Raw genomic sequence first — 17,610 nt, forward strand, 5'->3', positions numbered from 1 at the left:
TTATGATGCATTGTCCTACACCTTGTGTGGCCACTGAGGTTGGTGCAAAGTGGGTGTTAAACAGCATCATTCTTATGTGGCAGTGTTTTACACCCCCTTGGTAAATGATTACATGAAGTCCAGAGAAATAAAGCATTGGCCCCAATACACCACAGTGTAGTTTTGCTACAAATTTGGGGCACTCTAGTTAGAGGAAACCAAAGCCTTTACTCCTCTGAAAAAAAAAAAAGAAAAAAAAAGAAAAGAAAAGAAAAAGAAACAAAATCTGTAACAACTGTAGTCTTGTGAAGGGAGGACATTTGTTCAGGTTATAGCAGAATAACTGAATGGGTGACCTCACATGTCAAGCAGTATATATAGACAAATAATTGTTAAACAAAACCACTTTGCTTCTCTAGCTCTCCTACTTTTTGCAAAGCAATAATCACCTACTTGTTTTTCAGTAGGAATCCTGGAGACATGGGTGCAAGTTTAAAATTTTAACATCCTATCCATTTGTAAATTTTTCCAAACCCGGGAATATTTCTGAACAAGAAGTGAAGCATCTCGAACTGTTTAGAGGAAATGTTATTACACAATGGAGGACAAAACAGGCAAGCCACTTCAAACAGGATGAATGAATGAAGGCTTCAAGGTAGGATCAGCTGTTTATTTACATCTATTGTCTTCTTGTTTCCCACACAAATATATTCTGTGTTTAAAATTTATAAAGCTGGGCAAGCCCTTCTCACGCTGTTCTCTGTAAAATATTGCTCGCCACATATCTCGGAGGGGCTACTGACAAATAGGCTCTTGTTGTCTAACTTTCTCTCTGCTGAGGTTAATGATTAAGTGGTTCAGAAGGTTAATTCCTGGAGATAGTGTTGTCTTTGGCTTGAACAGATGTTGGTAGTGCTTTAATGTGGTTATCAAACTCTGCTGCCCTTCATTCTTTGCTCTGTGCAGTCCTGGGTATTGTTCCCCAGTGCATTCCAAGCCCCCTCTATGGAGATCCAGCAGAGCTGAACATACCATCGCATTGCTGCTGCAGGGCATCGGCTTTCCTGAGGTCACGCTGGATAATGCCAATATATAGCACATAAACTGATAACGACGGTCTTGATCTTTAAAAGATCTGTAAATATTTGGATGGGCATAAAGATACAGAATACCTTTTGAGGCTCTCATTGAACGATCTGTAAAGCTACTCCCAGTCTTTATGTGGTCAAATCTCTCAATAGCCCCTATGGAGCAGTGCACCAGGGTGTAAACCCTGCCCCTCCTCCCCTCCACGCCTCATATCTCGTTAGATGATATGAATCCTGAGGGTGTCTGAAGTAATCTGTTGTGTAATCTGTACCCCTGACAGTCTGGTAAAACACCGGGGGTGGGAACAGGAAGAAATATTTGCAGCACTTGAAGCTGTTATTGTAGGAGTTACTGGATATGGGCAGAAATCCTTTATTCCCACACCCACTGTGTCATAACTGCCCATTGGTGTCTTGCACTAGCTGGCAGGTAGAGCAGTGCCAGGACTGCATTTACCAGGCAGCCTTGCAAACACCTCCTGCGCTTCCTACACGCTGCTCTAGAGCTACTAGCAGAAAAGTTGCTCAAGTTAAAAGCATGTAACATTACTCTGTATCGATATGAAAATACCATCATTTTAATTAATGCATTGATGTTATTTCTTATTTTATTTTTTATTATTTTTTAAGCATCACCAGTTCTCAAATAATATCCAGGTTCAATACAGTAAAAAACACCGTCTTTTAATTTGGGGAGGAATTGCTGTTAAGTCAGAGGAGTTAAGGCAGTTCCCAAGGACTTTGTGTTTTTATAATGTTTATTTTTTTTTTTATTTAAAAAAAGCAATCCATGATTGCTAAGAGACGCTAGCTCCTGTGAACAACATACACATTCGTATTTTAAATAGTAGGATGAAAAAAAAGAATATAAACTTTATAGTTTTTATATCAGTCCAAAGAATTTATTTTAGGCCAGCCTCATGGTAGGACTCATAATATTTGAATGTCAATACTGACAGTACCATAAATGAATGAATGAATATGTTGGACGGTTCTTGCCCGTGTTGTCTCTCTAAAGAATGATTTTTACCCCAATTCAGTTGTAGTTAGCAGGAAGTTCTTTTAATCTCCTTGCATAAAAATGAATTTTCATTTCTTTGCCCTGGATTGAGGCTGTATCCCACTTTCCTAAACAGAACCATGCATGGGTTTATCTGCTGAGGTCCCAGTGGTCCCCAGTGCAGTGGTACACAGATACACAGCCCTCACCAGCTGGGGCTTAGGATCACCTTTGCTTCCTTTTGCAGCTGCATCACTTCAGTCCATCTTTGTTGTCCCGTGATTGATTAGAAACTCCCTCCCGCCCCATCTTTCCTTTTCTCTGTCGCTTACAACTGATGAACTTGCAATCTCTGCTCCTGCTCCTTACTTAAGGTTCATTACGTTTGCTGTTGGTGCTATGGGAGGCACAGCTCAGCCTGAAAGGCCCAGTGTGCCAAGGGCTGGAGGGCATTTACAGCTCCGAGGAGTTTCCAGTCTCAGGGGTAAGTCACAGTGGGCATAAAGCAGCATGTAAGGATAAGAGTGGGTACATCGGTCCAAGCGTTCCTTCTTGCCTGGACCCTTTGCCCTGCTGAAACTGGAGATGTCATTCTGATGGATTTCTGTGACAACACAGTTAAAACAGCTTTTAAAAGCTCCTTTCTCTGTTGATACCTTATATTTAGCTAACTGTCTCAGTTCGGCTAAAACTCTCTCTGCTTCTTCTATGTGTATTTAAACCATAGTTTGCACCCATACAATTGATTTGATATGAAGTTTCGAGGGATCTTATCAAAACCTTGTTTAAAATATTTTAAAATATTTCTCCATATGTACCAAAGCATGAGATGACCAGAGGGATGAAGCCATGGAGGACAGGAGCCCAGTGGTCCATGCACGGTAGGAACCAGGCTCGCTGCCTGCGTTTCTGCTGGCTGTGCAGCAGAGGGGGCAGGAGGGGGCTGCCAATTACCCAAGTGATGGGAAAATCAGAAAATTAAACAGATTTTATGGAGGTTGAAAAGTGTAGAGCACCTGGAGGGAAATGCAGTTCAGGCAGATAGAGCTGACTGCAGGACAATAAAGGGAATGATTGCTTTTCAAACCTACAGAAAATTACTGTGCCACAGAATCTAATACCCCCCAAACCACACCTAACTATTTTCACGGACCTGTTCTCGTTGGTAGTGTATTGGGAATGATTCTGACACTGTCCAAGGAGCATTTTGAGCATAAGTAGAAATATACTGCAGAAACTGACTTTAATATCTCTAGGGCCTGATTTCTTCTGGGGAGCTGTTGTGCACGTATGTGCGCCTGTTGCACTGGCATTTTAATTAACATTTCTACATCTCTGTATGTAATGGCAGAAATTCAAGAGGTCAGGAATAGTTTGATTTACATGTGTGTGAATTTCAAATTGCTAGCCGTACTCCTGCGACATATCTAATACAATTGATTTTTGCAACATCAGAAAGCAGATGAAGGCCATGATAAGCATGATTTACCAGTTTCCCACAGTGGAAACAGAAATATTGCTTAGAAATAAATATTTTGGTTTTGAATCGTCCAAAGGAAATTGAGTGCAGACCTCAGCGACTGCTTAGCCAGAACTGCAGGAACGGGGCTGGACCTCTCACCCTGTGGGAGCCTGGGGGACCTGGGAGAAGAGTTAATTAAGCATCTAGCACGGGGGAACAATCTTGGGGCTGAAAAAAAATCTACTAAATACAGGGATCTGCTCAAGAGAAATTAGGGAATTAGGCTTGTCAGCAAAGCAGGGCAGGCAGTGGAAAAGTCTCATGGTCTGAGAGAGGCACGAGGAGGAAGGCATTTTCTTGAAGGTCCTTGTTAAAAGGTGATGGAGTTTTGTGAAGATGCTCTGGAGGTGGGACACACTGCTGCTGTTCCGCTGGGTGCCAGGGCTGATGGCACCACCAAGCTAAGGGCTTGCCATAGATGATGGAAGACGTTGAAGTCATGTTCTTAAGGAACAGTATAAAAGTTGGTGAAAAGGAGAAAGGTGAAGTGCAATAATGCAGTTATTGTCTCGGAACAGAGAAAAATAATTTTTCCTTATTTGGAGTGCTACAATGGCGCACTTACGTTTTTCATGATTTTCAGGGAGGGAGAAAAAATTAAGATTCCTTTATTGCTTCCTCAGTTGCATGTGTGAATTTTAAAAAGTCAAAGAATGAGGTATGCAAGTCACATTAAAATCAAAAAGCAACTGAAACAGCCTCACTGTGGCTGAAGACTGTGTGCGTTGTATCTGTAGACGCCAACTTACCAGCTCAAGAAAATAAGCCCTGCTGTGTGGGTCACGCAGGCAGACCAATAACTGAGACTGCTGTTATGAACATTTGTCCCACGTGGCTACGGGAAGCAGGGAGATGGCTGAATGGTACTTTTAGGGAGGTCGCTTTGTGTGAGATAAGCACAAACAAAACATGGAATTGAAAAATGAGGGATTATTTCCTACTACAAGACGCGGGAGCCCTCAGGACCTCTGAAAGTCCTTTTCCGATCACCCTTCCTTGCAATATCCATGAGTGAGAACAGTGATGCCCCATTACTTAAATGCCTGCTGCTCTCTAGAGGATGAAAATATTTGTGGTGTGAGAGCGTGGCATGGATCCTCTTTTCTTTGTCCGTGTTCCTGGGAGCAGTATTTTTGCACTTTGGAACAATGAAAGTTCACAATAGAAATGTTCAATTAACTGTTAAACACTCTCATCAATTCAGGGATCATTTCCAAATCTGATGGATGAGTTCAAAATATTCAATTCATTCTAACCATCAGGCGGAAAAACAGTCGAACTCCTGAGGAGAAAAGAGCAGATAAATGCTGAAATGAACTTGCATATCTTTAAGAGGTATGTGCATCACAGACAGTGAGTTATGAACATGAAAACTTCCCAAGTGTGTACTGTAAGCAGAATAGTAATGGGCAACGTCTCAAACTAAGTGTTTTCCTTCTCTGACTTCATTTTGATCCCAGTTTGAAAGGCCTGGCATTTGTGTACACATGGAGAGTCTCACACCGTGTACAATTCAATTATTTGCCATGACAGTAAATAAATAAATAAGGTAAAATGCTATTTAAATTCAAGAGTTAAGAATTAAGTGAACAGTAAACTTCAAGAAGAAAGATTAAGAGAAGTCTTAGTGAATTCTTGGCAAAATGAGTAATATTAGAACTTTCAAAAATATTACCCTATTAATTTATTTAGATAATAATTAGGATTTTTTTTTGATATTTAATCAGTTCTGTTTCTCACAGGTGCAACCAATGGATTCACACCACAAAAACTTTTGAAAGAGAGTTTTGAACTGCTGCAACTTGTATGCCCCTTACTGAAAAGTGAGTAGAAATGTGATTTTCTGTTTTAAAACAGAATGGTTCTGTTTTGTATTAGCAGTGTGCTTAAATTCACAGATTCTATATTTTATTAAAAACAGGTTATGTAAAATGAAAAAAATGTTGTGGAGTGAATTTCAGTGGACTGAATTCTGTTACGGTTTCATGTAATTCTGCATTATGTATGAATAAACCCAGTTATACTTCTACTGTATTTTTAGACTCTGGTTCCATTGGCTTCCATTCAAAACAGTAGTTTGAATATGATGAGCTATGAATTATTAAAAAACAAAAAAAACACCAAAGCTAACAGCAGGTGCAGTGATAGCAATGGAACAATTTTACTGCATGATGATGTCTTTACTCTTACTTTTACAGAATATCCAAAGTTTACATAACTGAACTGTTTCTGTTGTAATGGGGGGATGCAATGCCTGGTATAAGTGGTCTGCTCAAGACAGAACAGAGGTCATTACATTTGCTTAAATTATCGTTGTAATAATAATTTTAATAAAAAATATATCACAAGTGCTGAATGGATTCCCATAAAGACAGTGTCCATATTTTGCATTATATAGAAAAGATCAGAAATTTGGAAGAAAAAGAGAAGTTATTCTTCCCATTTTGTAGGTGGAGAGGCCTGTAATTAAGAGATCAAGTGACGTAGCCAGGTTTGCTTGGGAAGTGGTACAGGAGTTATGAACTGAGCCCAAATCTAGCAAGTCTCAGGTTGCAGTTTCACAGCGCAGCTGAGCTACTAAAACTGTAGCTCTCGCTGAAAAAGGAGACCTCACTTCCTGCTGCTTACTCCCTTCTGCCAGTTCTGCTGTTTGCTTGACCATTCACTGAGCCAGCCCAGGGAGTCCAACAAGCAGAAAACCCACCTCGCCCCTGCTCCTGGGAGAGTGAGGAAGGAGGACAGGAGCACCGCTGCTTTCTCCTAACTTTCTCTCGCTGTATCTTTTTTAGTAACTGCAAAGATCTGATAACGTTGTGTGAGCCTCTATCAGCAGCATAATCCCAGGGCAGCAGAGGTTCAAGCACTGAAAGGGAAACCTGCCCTCCTTCCCACAGCCACTGCTCCCGCTGTGCCGGTGCGGTAGGGGCTGGCGGGCTTCCCGTGTGGCTGCATGAATTTCAACATCAGATCAGCACCACATATCTGCAGTGAAACATGGACTGCGTTTCTCCCTGCCAGCGATAGTGTAGAATAAAGGTGGGAGCACTTAAAAATAGCATAAGTTGGCAGAAAATGTCATTTGTGTGGTATGTGTAGATCACTTCCCATCACTTGTCGGCTCTATAAGAAACTAACTTCGTTAATCGATCCAAATGTAATTACTAAAAATAAACAAATCAGCAGCACTTTGCTTGGTCTTTACGGAATAAGTCTTCTGTTAACTGCAAAACCATCTTCCCATTTCCCTTGATACGCTAACCTCTCTTTACTGGCCCACTTATTAGTAACACTTACTTTTGGGAGATTGTAATGTCGCTGAAAGCACACAAAATACAATTCCTCTAGCCATTAATCCTTGTCTTGATGCTACCTCCACAGTACAATGCCTCTCTCTTTTACCCGTTTTTTTTTCCCCTCTTCTTTCTTTTTTTTTTCCCCTTTTCTTTTTTTATCCCCTCTATTTACCCCAATGTGGCCACTCCACAAGGTAATTCCTTTGTGGCAAGATTGCCGCAAACTAACTCCTATTTACACTGCCTGCAATTTTCAATTAAACACAAGAACTTAACTTTAGCAGAGGGTCCTATAGAAGCTGCAGGGTCCAGCATTTGGGACTTAGATTTGCTTTCCCAGCTTGAGACTTTGAAGTTGGGAAGCCTGAGAGAGTGCTTGCATGAGGTGGTAAAGTGTCTTTCAAATAAGAGCTTTAAAGCAGAAAACATGTTAACCCAAGGGCTCAGAGGTTAGGGAAAAACAAAAGGTAGAAAAACAAATCTCATCAAGAAATGATGTATAGGTCTGGTATGCAGAAACATGATTTAAGACAATCAAGTTGCTGAATTATCCTTTGTTACAATATTATATTGTCAGAGACATGAAAACTGGACTTTTAAAGAATATCTCTAAGGTGTCCAGTCTAAACCAATTAGGCTTTAAGCAGGAGACTGTGAAATGCCACTTAACATGCTGTTTTTAAGCTTATGAAAACCAACTGTAATGAGAGGAAAAAGCTTACAGTTCCTTTTGTTAAATAGAAGAGCCACACAAGAAATTATAATCAGGCAGTCAGAAGGATTTCAGTGTATAAAACAATTCTCATTGCAGTTTCTCATTTAATTCTCTCTCTATTGGAATAGTTAGTAAACAGAAAAAAAATATATATATTTAAATGTGAAAAATGCCATGTATACATGTGCAATTTATTTTGTATGTATCTATCACGCTATGTCATTTAAAAATCAGCCAAGATTTTCCAATTCCGTGAAGTACTGCGTGTCTTATAGTGGACAAGAAACAGTCCTGAATATTTTTGATCCTGTCAGTGCCCCTGCTACAGCTGTGCGCAGCCATAGAACAGCCATACTGAACGCATTTTTTTTTCCATTTTTCCATCAGCAAATCAGACTTAAAGGAAAGAAAAAAAACCTATGTGTTGTCTGCTAATGAGGATTAAATCACATAATAACCAGTGAATAAAATTTTTAGTACGCAAACGTAATGTGCTAGCTGTTTAACACTTTTTACTACTATTCTGAAGTATCCAAGAAAAATGTGTCTGAAAAGACTTAAATCTGAATTAGCTTAACTACTTTTGACAAGTTTACACGAGAGACATCGAGACTGTGTACTACTTGCTACTTTAAGTTTCCTCCTGGCTTTCTGTTTGAAAGATTCCAGCCAAAGTTAAATCAATCCACCCTTTGCTGATTTCCAACATTAGACATGTCCCCAACTTTTTTTTTTTTTAACCTTGCTTTCAGACTGACTTTCTCCCAATTGAAATTCAGTCTCTCAATGGTTGGTTTTTTCCTTGCTTCTAAACGTTGATAAAAAAGGGTTTTCTTCGCTCCCTCAATTTGATGTGACAGGGCCCTGACATGAATAATGGACGTGTTTCTTTCACAGGCAAATCAACTTAATTTAGCATGCCTTTATACTTTCAATAGCAAAGCCACAAGCCTGTAAATTCCATGAGATCCTTTAGGTTTGCAGAAATCTTTAGAATTAGCAGAAAACGTATAAAGTAAACAGCACTTATTTTGTCAAAATACTTGAATAACTTTTATGCAGGAGTTAGAGATGAATATATCACTTCCTAATCAGATTGTGATTTACATGCAGTTGAGGATGGGCTGCCTGGACTCAGCCTGTTCTTTTGCTAAAGGAGAAAAGAGGGGTAGGAGGAATAAATCATCACAAACATTAAATAGAACTAAAATCACAAACTCTCCTCCAAAGCCAAAGGAGAGAAGTGGAATTCGGAGTTGGGGTTTATGCAATAGAGGTTACATTAGGAGAACCCTGTCCTGTGCCCATCTCCCTGCACAAACGCGCTTGGAGGAGTTACTGCTTTGCACAGGTTTCTGCTGCCCAAGCAGGAAGCAATGAGGAGAGAAAAATATTATTTATGAAAAATTATTATTTATGAAAAATCATAGGAGGGTGAGAGCTCAAAACACTCCATCAACACTGCACCATGTGTAGTGATTGGTATAATTTTAGAGAGATGGAACTTAGTGACCTGTCAGGCTGTGATGTCGTTGTTAAGATGCTGTTGCTTAAGCAGCTCTGTCTCTGTCTGCATGGTGCTGGATATGATGCATTAATGGGATGCTGCGAGATTTGCCTTATGTTGAGCAATCAACAAAATTCTTTGAAGCATCAGAGAGAAACTTTGACTTTCTGCTTGATTGTGTTGTTTCGGGATGTAGGAGACTGGACTGGTACCCTTGTGACCTAGTGTCAATCTTTTGTGAAGCCAACAACTGCAAAGGTGAGCTCTGCTCATTTCCCTCATACAATTCCAAGGAGAGGAAATTATAGTAACTTTCTCAGCTCTCCCCATTCACCACTGGGACTCATCTCCCAGGATAGCTACTGGTAGAAATCAGCCTGGTATGGCTATCAAAGAAAAAGAGAGACTAATTCTATTGTCATTACTTCTTATCATAACATCAAGCAGCTGTAACAGCTCATTCGTTAAAATACCCTAACGATGTTGATAATCTATCAGTGAATAGTAAATAGGTTAATTTGAGGGGTACAAACTCCATTGCTAAAAATCATTTTGCTTGCATAACAAACCAAAAATCCTTCATTTTCCTGGTAGTAAATAAATAAAGTAGAAGCTAGTTAAATGAAAGAAATTCTTCTCAAAAGAAATACTGCTCAAGTCTAAGCAGTCAGACTGGGCTAGGAAAAAAACAGCCTATGCAGATGCTCTGCTGCATTCAGCCTTGCTTCACTAGATGAAATCAAGTTCCGTGGCTAACGGGATCCCACATACCTCCAGGTCTGCCTGTAATAAGTAGTTAATCAGCCAATTAGGGGAGCCAACAATTACAAATTGGGAAGAAGAGAGAAAGGAAAGAAGAAGGGGGGAATGAGTCAAGGTAGGCTGTAATCCCTTTGAAAAGGTTTCTAACATTAACTCCTAAAGAATTACGTTCTACCATACCTTGACTGATTTGTTTTCCCCCTTGCTCCCCCTTCCCCTTTTCCTACTCGTTGGGTCAGTTAATTGGCTGATTAACTAGCAATTACCTCTGGGACCAGCTCTATATAGGGGCTCTTTTAATCTAGAATTTTATTGACAAAGGCACCAGAGCAAATTCATCTCTGGTGGAAGCTTGCCGGAGTGAATAGGCTGACACCCAGGACAAAGTTGATCCATTGTATTGCAGGCACTGTGTTTTTAAAGCATTTGATTAACTTGGGACTTTTAAAATTACATTCCTTTTCTGCAAAATCTGTTCGTTTTGGATAGAATTGGGAACGAGAGCTTGCAAGCGAAGCCTGTCAGGTGGCTGATAACTGTCTGGAGCAGCAATATCCTCAGCCCCTGCATCTGTACTGCTGTAACAGCAAAACAGGGTGACACCCCCTTTTTCTCCCCAGCTGACGATACTGCAGTCTCACTGGCATAGACTTTTTACTTTGATTAATTAGCCTCAACTCTAATTCCCATGCAAGCACTAGAGGACAGGGGACATCCCTTACCTTTGGCTGCTAAGCCTGATGTGTGCAGGTGACTTCCTCAGCAAGGGGAAGGTGGGCCTATAAGTAACCAGTGACTCTATAAGTGACCAGCTGCACCTGGTCCCCTCTCAGGCCCTGTTTGAACCATCTTTTATGTGACTTCTGCCTCTCCTCGTTCCTGGCTCTTCTGCTGGCTTTTGTAGCCCCATAAGGGGTGCTTTGTGCTGGGGAAATCAAGCCCAGTGTATTTGCTGTGCTGCTCTAAGTGCCAGAAAACTTAAATGGGACTCTGCAAGTAGGAGCCTTCGTTCTTGAAAATGCCTGTGTTGTTGGGGCTGACTGCTCCTGCTGCTCCCTCAGGCTGCTCTGCTGGGGAAGGAAATACTGAAGGAGATGGACCTTACACGCCGTTACCAGGCAGTGGGGAAAGCACGATACAGGAGGGGATGGAGAGCCTGTTTTGGGAAAACTCACACCAAAGAGCCAGCTCTGAACACTGGAGCCAAAAGGCAGGGGATCAGATTATTGAGGGATCTGGCAAATTCCCTAGAACACTGGGAGCTGGCAGGAACACATCCCTCCCTGCATGAAAGGAGCTCTGTATTTTACAGTTTCAAACAGTGCATGGGTTAAAAATAGGCTAGCCTGGGAATAAAACAACATAAAGATGAGTAATATGGTTTATCTGTGGAGAGGGGAGAGAAGGAGAAACAATATCTTTTCCCCATGATACGTAAGGACATAAAATCCTGCTGCTGAGTGTTATTTTCTAGGTAAGCACATGGCACCGGAAGAGTTTTAGCAGCAGATCTGCAGCTGCTGTCCTGTTTGTGGTGCTACAAAGGCTGCGAAGAAGAGTGCAGGTGGAGTAAAGTGATTTTGCAAACTTAGAGGCCAAAACCAGAGACACCAGTCATAAAAAGGACATTGGCTATTTTATAGAGATGGAGGTGGGAGATATGATTGCATCCTGCTGATGTGCAGTTATGCAGCTCTCCAGAACTAGCCCGAAGTGGCAGCATCTTCCAGAGCCAGCTCTGCTAGCTGCAAATGTCAACAGTTCTACCTGGAGGTCACCTCTGCATGGGAGTTCACTCTCAGGCCTGTGGTGAAGGCGTAATGTCAGCATTCTCTCAGACAAAATCTTCCAGCCTAACCCAAGCTATCCTGTTAAAAATGTTTAAATTAACCCATCCAGTTTTTGCCTGAAGTGGTTTGAGGGAACTCAGAGAAACCATCCCATAAATCAAGCAAATGGGGCTGGAAACCTCCAGCAGATGATGGTAGCAAGCAGCTGGACAGTGGTCGCTTCCGGACCGCGGCAACAGCTGCCTGCAGAGCGGACATCTGCCCGTATCTCCTCCAAAAAGGACAGGGGGTGGTAGCTGCTTCAGTGCAATGCAAGTATGGGTAAGGTTTCCAGAGGATGTAATTAATGACAAGGATTTCACCGTTCTAGACAAAACAGCGTGGCCCTTTTATAGAGAAGTTGAGTTCAAAGGACTGTGAGCTGACAGAGGCTGAAGCGTGTCTGCGGTAGGAACGCTGCAGGTGAGAGCTGGTGAGCACGGCACAGCTGGGTAAACGGGGGTGTTCTGCTTCTGTACAGCGTGATTCTGAGCTGGCATTTGGGCTCTAAGGCTTATAAGTGCTTACATCGTGCTGGCGTTTTTTAAAAAGCCCAGTCCTTTCTCTTTCAAACTTCTGCACTGTATTATACCTGAAACGAGAGGAGATTCGGGTTGGAAGAGTGAAGAAAAAAACCAGGGAAGGCCACTCCTTTCTTCGGGGTGAGAACATGCTTCCTGGCTCAGGAATTAGCTGAAAAAAAAGATCAGTTTGAGAACAGTCTTATCATAATTGGTCTCCTTGCAAAAGATACTTGCTTTGCTGAAAAAACTCTGTTACACTAATGGTTATAAGAAACTTGTAATACAATTACAGGGTCTGAGGGATGGGGGTGTCAGAGGGAGGTGCCTGCTTTGGATATCACAGGAATAAGTTCAACCCCACGAGATATTTTGGAACCTGAAGAAACATCTAATATCCAGTTTACATTTCTTTTAGAGGACTAATACATTTCTAGTATCTTCTGGATAATACCAGCACAAACTTGTCACTTTGGTGGTCTTAATTCTGGATTCCCTGGAACACAGCTCTCCCTAAACTGAGACGTATAGCAGTGCTGCGAAGGGGGTGTTGTGGGAAGCTTACCCAGGAACCATGTGCATTATTAAAAGCATTCCTGTCTTTGCAGCTCTGAGAAGTCCTTAATGCTAAGGGTTTGGAGGCCTCAGATTAAAAGTAGATATTCTTTAGATGCCAAGTTCTACTATATGGGCCATATTGAGGCCAGACAAAATAATCTTTATAATTACTTTGAAGTGGAGTATATTGGTCCTATAAATTAAGATCCCAATTTACAGACAGAAACGCTAATACTATTACTGAGCATGAAAGGAGGAAAGAAGTGCATGCGGGAAGAGAGTCAGGATCGATGTAGTTGCTCTGATCCATTCCATTAGTGATTGAGTTCCTATGATCAAGCCTTCCAGCAATAAGCTAACTGAGCAGTGCCTCTTTTCCAAGGATTAAGCTTAGATAGGAGCATGTGGTTCTTCATTCTGTTTTCCTCCACCTGCATTCCTTACACAAGCTATTAGCAGTTTTCAGCCATGGCACAGAGCACAAAGAGAATGAATGGCAGGTCTGGGAACATATCCCAGGACCTGATAAAAGGTCAGAAGTTTTACTATGAGTTAGAAAAGTGCTTTTAATCCTGAGTTTATTGAGGTCTATAAGGAAAGCGGTGGGTGCTGTGCTGGGCTTTGCTCTTAAATCATGTGCAAGTTTCTATCCTGGTAAAGGGAAGAAGGAAAACAGGGTTTTTGCTTACATATCTCAGTAGAAGACAACCTGAAAAGGGGATAACAAAGAAGGACGTCAGTTAGGGACTTCCCACATCTAGGAAAATGCACAGCATGTCAGAAGTGATAAATAAGAAGTTATTTATCACAGCTTTTGAAATTTTTCTTGTCATAAACTAGACAACTGTGGTTATAACCACAGAGAAAAGGTGAGGTTAGTGTTGTGGAGGTTTGCTCTAGAAATAAGAGGGTTACAGCTTGTAAAATTGAAAGGAAGGTTTTTGCTTATCTGTTCTAGATTCCTACTTGTTCAATATCTCTGAGTCTTCTGCTGCATTCAGTGGTCTCTTGTATGACGGGATAGAGGGAGCAGAGCCTTTAGCGGGTGCTAAGTTCGTGGTGCCAGCAGCTAGGTGCTGGGGTGAACGGGGCTTGTTTGGAAAGGTGTGGAATGGCAGGTTCTCTTTGAATCTGGGATTCAGGCAGCTTTTGTTCACTGCTAAATATGGATTACAGATACAAAGAGAGACAGCTTAAACAGACCAGTAACAGAAGTAAAAACGTTACAAAACGGCAATAAAAAAAGAGCTGACTGCTTTTTGGTGAATCAGTCAGTTCACCCTTTGGGCTGTGCATGGTGCCTCTGCCCCGTGGCCCTTCTCACCAGGATGCTTTCCCTTTCCACTGATGGTAAAGGCAAACACAATAATGCGAACCAGAGCAGAGCAGTGATAAACTGTTACATTAAAAAAAAAAAAAAGAAAATCTAGTTACCCTGTTTTCCTTCTCATGCCCCCATGCATCATTGTACAGGCTCTGAACAGACAAGCCCACTATTACAATGTTGTCAGGGCCCTGCTAGTTTTCTAGTTCAAATCCTTGTTCATGCTGTTTGCTAAGTACTTGTTCACTGTGACAGCTTTCAGCAAAACAGAACACACTGAATGCTTCTTTCCAAACAGCTCTGTCCTGCTGGGCTTCAAGTGAAACAAGCCCTTCAGACTCCATCATGTGAACTTTTCATAAGGAACAATCTCCTTTAGACAATTCCTTTCAGAGATACTATCCGTGAAACTGGGACTTGGGGATGAGGTGACATCACAGCCTTCTTCCTCTGGCCAGGGTCATGGCCACCAAAGTTGTATTTGTCAGGAGGCCTCCACATGGCATGGTGCATGATTTCCTTAATTGCCTAATGTTTCCCCATTAAAAAAAAAAAAATCTGCAACAACTTTAAAGTGTGTCTTAATATGTTTTCTACTGAAAGAAAAGCACACGCTTTCAAGCAGATAGTCAAAGCCTTGGTTGTAAAAATCAAAATCGATTAGGGAAATGTAACTCGCATGCAGTTTAATCTTACGGGCAGATGTGCCAAAGCTGGTGGACCAAAACTGAGAGAGATCTTTGCTGCTTCCATTGCTGATGTCTGTACCTTGTGCCATTCCCCTCTGGATCACTGCCTGTGCTCTTCTTGGTGACAGTCATGCACAGGAATAGACAGGAGGTTTGATGAACAACGTGTTTTTACCACCAAGTTAGCTAATAACAGGGACGAACTGGGCTGTGTTGGAGAGCCTGGGAGCGTGCAAAAGGTTGTGCACACCGCAGTGGCAAGAACTTAGCCCCTTGGATCTCCTCTCACCCCACTGAGGAGAGACCATAGAAAGGTACCACCACCTTTCCAGGAGGTGGAGGTCAAATTGAAGGCCTATGAAAGCTTTTCTAACCCAACCGACCATGACCCCACATGCATCTGCCATGCGTGGACAGGGGAGAAATACTAACGTGGTAGAAGCACAAGGGAACAATCATATGGAGAAAATCGATGGGGTAGGATGGTTGTAGGTGTATGACTTGATGTAGAAAATGGTACTTGTGGAGTTGGTGTGGTCAATTGATAGAGGAATGGAGCATTTATATGGATTTATGCTTTTTGATTTTCTTTGTTTGGAAAGTTAAGATATGACAAAGACACCTTATGAATGTCTTGGTATTTTGTACTGATATTTCTTTTTTACTGGGGTACTGCATTAAAGAACGGTTCTTCTGCAGTGCTTTATTAAAAAAAAAAGAAAAAAGAAAAAAAGATATCCCTCAAATGTGTTAAGAATGCATTGACCTTAAGTAGCTTGAAACAAAATTTCAATTGGAAAATACATGTAAAGGAATATCCTTCAATACCAAATGGTGCCCGGTCCTGTTAGCTACCTGTTAGTGAAATCAGTAACTGAATGTATTGTTTTACCCACGCTCCCCAATGGAATGTATCCAAGTTATGAGCTCCAGAGAGCCTCTTTTCAGTACTACTTGTATATAATGTTGTTTTCTAATACTGGATATAGATGTTATGAGTTCAAAGGGAAAAGAGTCCGATGTGTGTGTGAGAATTGTTCATTAGAGTGAGTTCTGAAATCCCAACCTAAACTTTGCATTTTCACCAGGCTCCTGGTGAAATGGCACACTGTCTGTGACACTCCTGGTACACTAAGTTTGTGCCACTGATCTCACAGCAAAGGTGGCCAAAGGACACAGCAGCCCAAGCCTACAAAGGATTTGTACAGGCCCCCAGGTATCTCTGAAAGTTGTGGCTTAGATGGAACTTCTTCCTTCTGTGCTTCTATAAATGTGAGCAAGGTTTTATTTATCTGGCTGACAGAGTCATTCTGTGGGTCTAAGTCAAAGGACAAGTGGTTTATATGAAAATTTGGTCTATACCATATGTGCTTTTTACTTTTTTTTACTTTTATTCCTCAAGCTCCTAATGGGAAATACTTGTTTATAACTGCTAAAACCTATATACAGCCTTCCTATGTACTTTGTCAGAATCCCTGCAGAGCTCTAGATGAAGTTAGTAACAGATTGGAGCACATTTGGGGTAACTCCACAAGTTACTCATACTCCTGTGTAAACGTGGCGTTATCCTGTTGCTGTTATTCTGTGGTGGGAGCTGCTCTTTATAGCTGCATCCTACCTTAACGAGAGGTCACCGCCATGTGTAATTTCATGGGTATTTCCATACCCCAATGTAGAGGGAAACTTTGAGACTAATTTTTAAAGATACTGAACAGAAAATTACTGTTATATTTTGGTTGGAGATATAATCACTTAATCCTTGTGAGTCCCTCATTGGTATGGAGTAGACCGTCTTCATGTTCAAGTATTTATTTCTGTTTTTTTTTCACAACTTGGGATCACAAAGCTGTTTTATTCCCATCAAGGGTGCTGGGCACTTTCTATATGCCATATTTTGAGACATTAATGTCATTTTAGCAACAGTGAGTGGCTAATCATTAATCCATGATAAAGAGGGAAAAAAAAAGGCAGAGGGAAAAGACCTGAGAAAAGTCCCAGAATATTTACAAATCATTTTGCTATAATGTCTGTTTAAATGTAATCCTGTGAAATTAGACTTGACATTAATAATATTGTTTTAATACAGTGTGCCCTACAATGCTCATCATATCCCATGTTCACATTCATTTGGTGTTGCCAGTGATAAACAATTAATTTCAGGTTTGGAAATCTGTTATGCGACTCAGACTGTGTAACCTGTGGCTTTATTTTACAGGCCCTCATTAATAACAACCAGCTTCTGCATGTTCTTTGCCCTTTAGATTCATATAAGTCCTTATGTATACACACAGAGGAAAGGAGAGAAAAAAAGGAATGAACTCCAGATAGGAGAACTTGAACACAGAGAGAACTGATGGCAATCCTGTATTGTATTTGTTTGTGCTGCCTAGAGGAACATAACTTCTGTGCTTAACTATTTTTCTTTAAAAGCGCATATCACGGATTTCAAGTGCAGGCTGTAATACATGCAAACAAACGTCGTATTCATTCAGCAGTGGTTCTCTCCCGTTCACTCCTCTGCATTCTCTTGTCACTCTCAAAAATGAGAAATGCATGTTTCCAAGTGGGAGGATGAGGGGGCACTGGGATCGAGCTTTTTCTATGCAACCCTTGCTTTTTCACGATTCATTAAACCCTTTCTCCCTCGCGTGTAATTGGACCCCTCTCATTTACATGCATGAGGGATGCATAATTCTGAGAGAGGTGCTGTGGTCCAAAAGGGGAAAAAAAAAAAAAAAGAGAGAGACAGTCCTTGGGCCAGGGTGCAAGAGACAGGGAAAACTGGGCGAGAGCGCCTGGCGTAGCAGTATTATCGCATCTCTG

The 17,610-nt window shown here is 41.3% G+C and overlaps 1 long non-coding RNA gene across 5 annotated transcripts in view; it reads left to right on the top strand.

Moving 5' to 3' along the window:
* The window catches only part of LOC310880753, a 140,884-nt gene that overhangs the window by 99,803 nt on the left and 23,471 nt on the right, over nucleotides 1-17,610 (top strand). For all 5 annotated transcript variants that reach the window (XR_014571894.1, XR_014571895.1, XR_014571896.1 and 2 more), the window contains 2 exons: nucleotides 444-4,924; nucleotides 5,332-5,412. This is a non-coding gene — a long non-coding RNA (uncharacterized lncRNA). The remainder of the gene's footprint in view (nucleotides 1-443; nucleotides 4,925-5,331; nucleotides 5,413-17,610) is intronic.

The sequence above is a fragment of the Anser anser genome (genome assembly GCF_964211835.1).
Source record: "Anser anser genome assembly, chromosome: 13".
In the NCBI taxonomy this organism is placed as follows: domain Eukaryota; kingdom Metazoa; phylum Chordata; class Aves; order Anseriformes; family Anatidae; genus Anser; species Anser anser.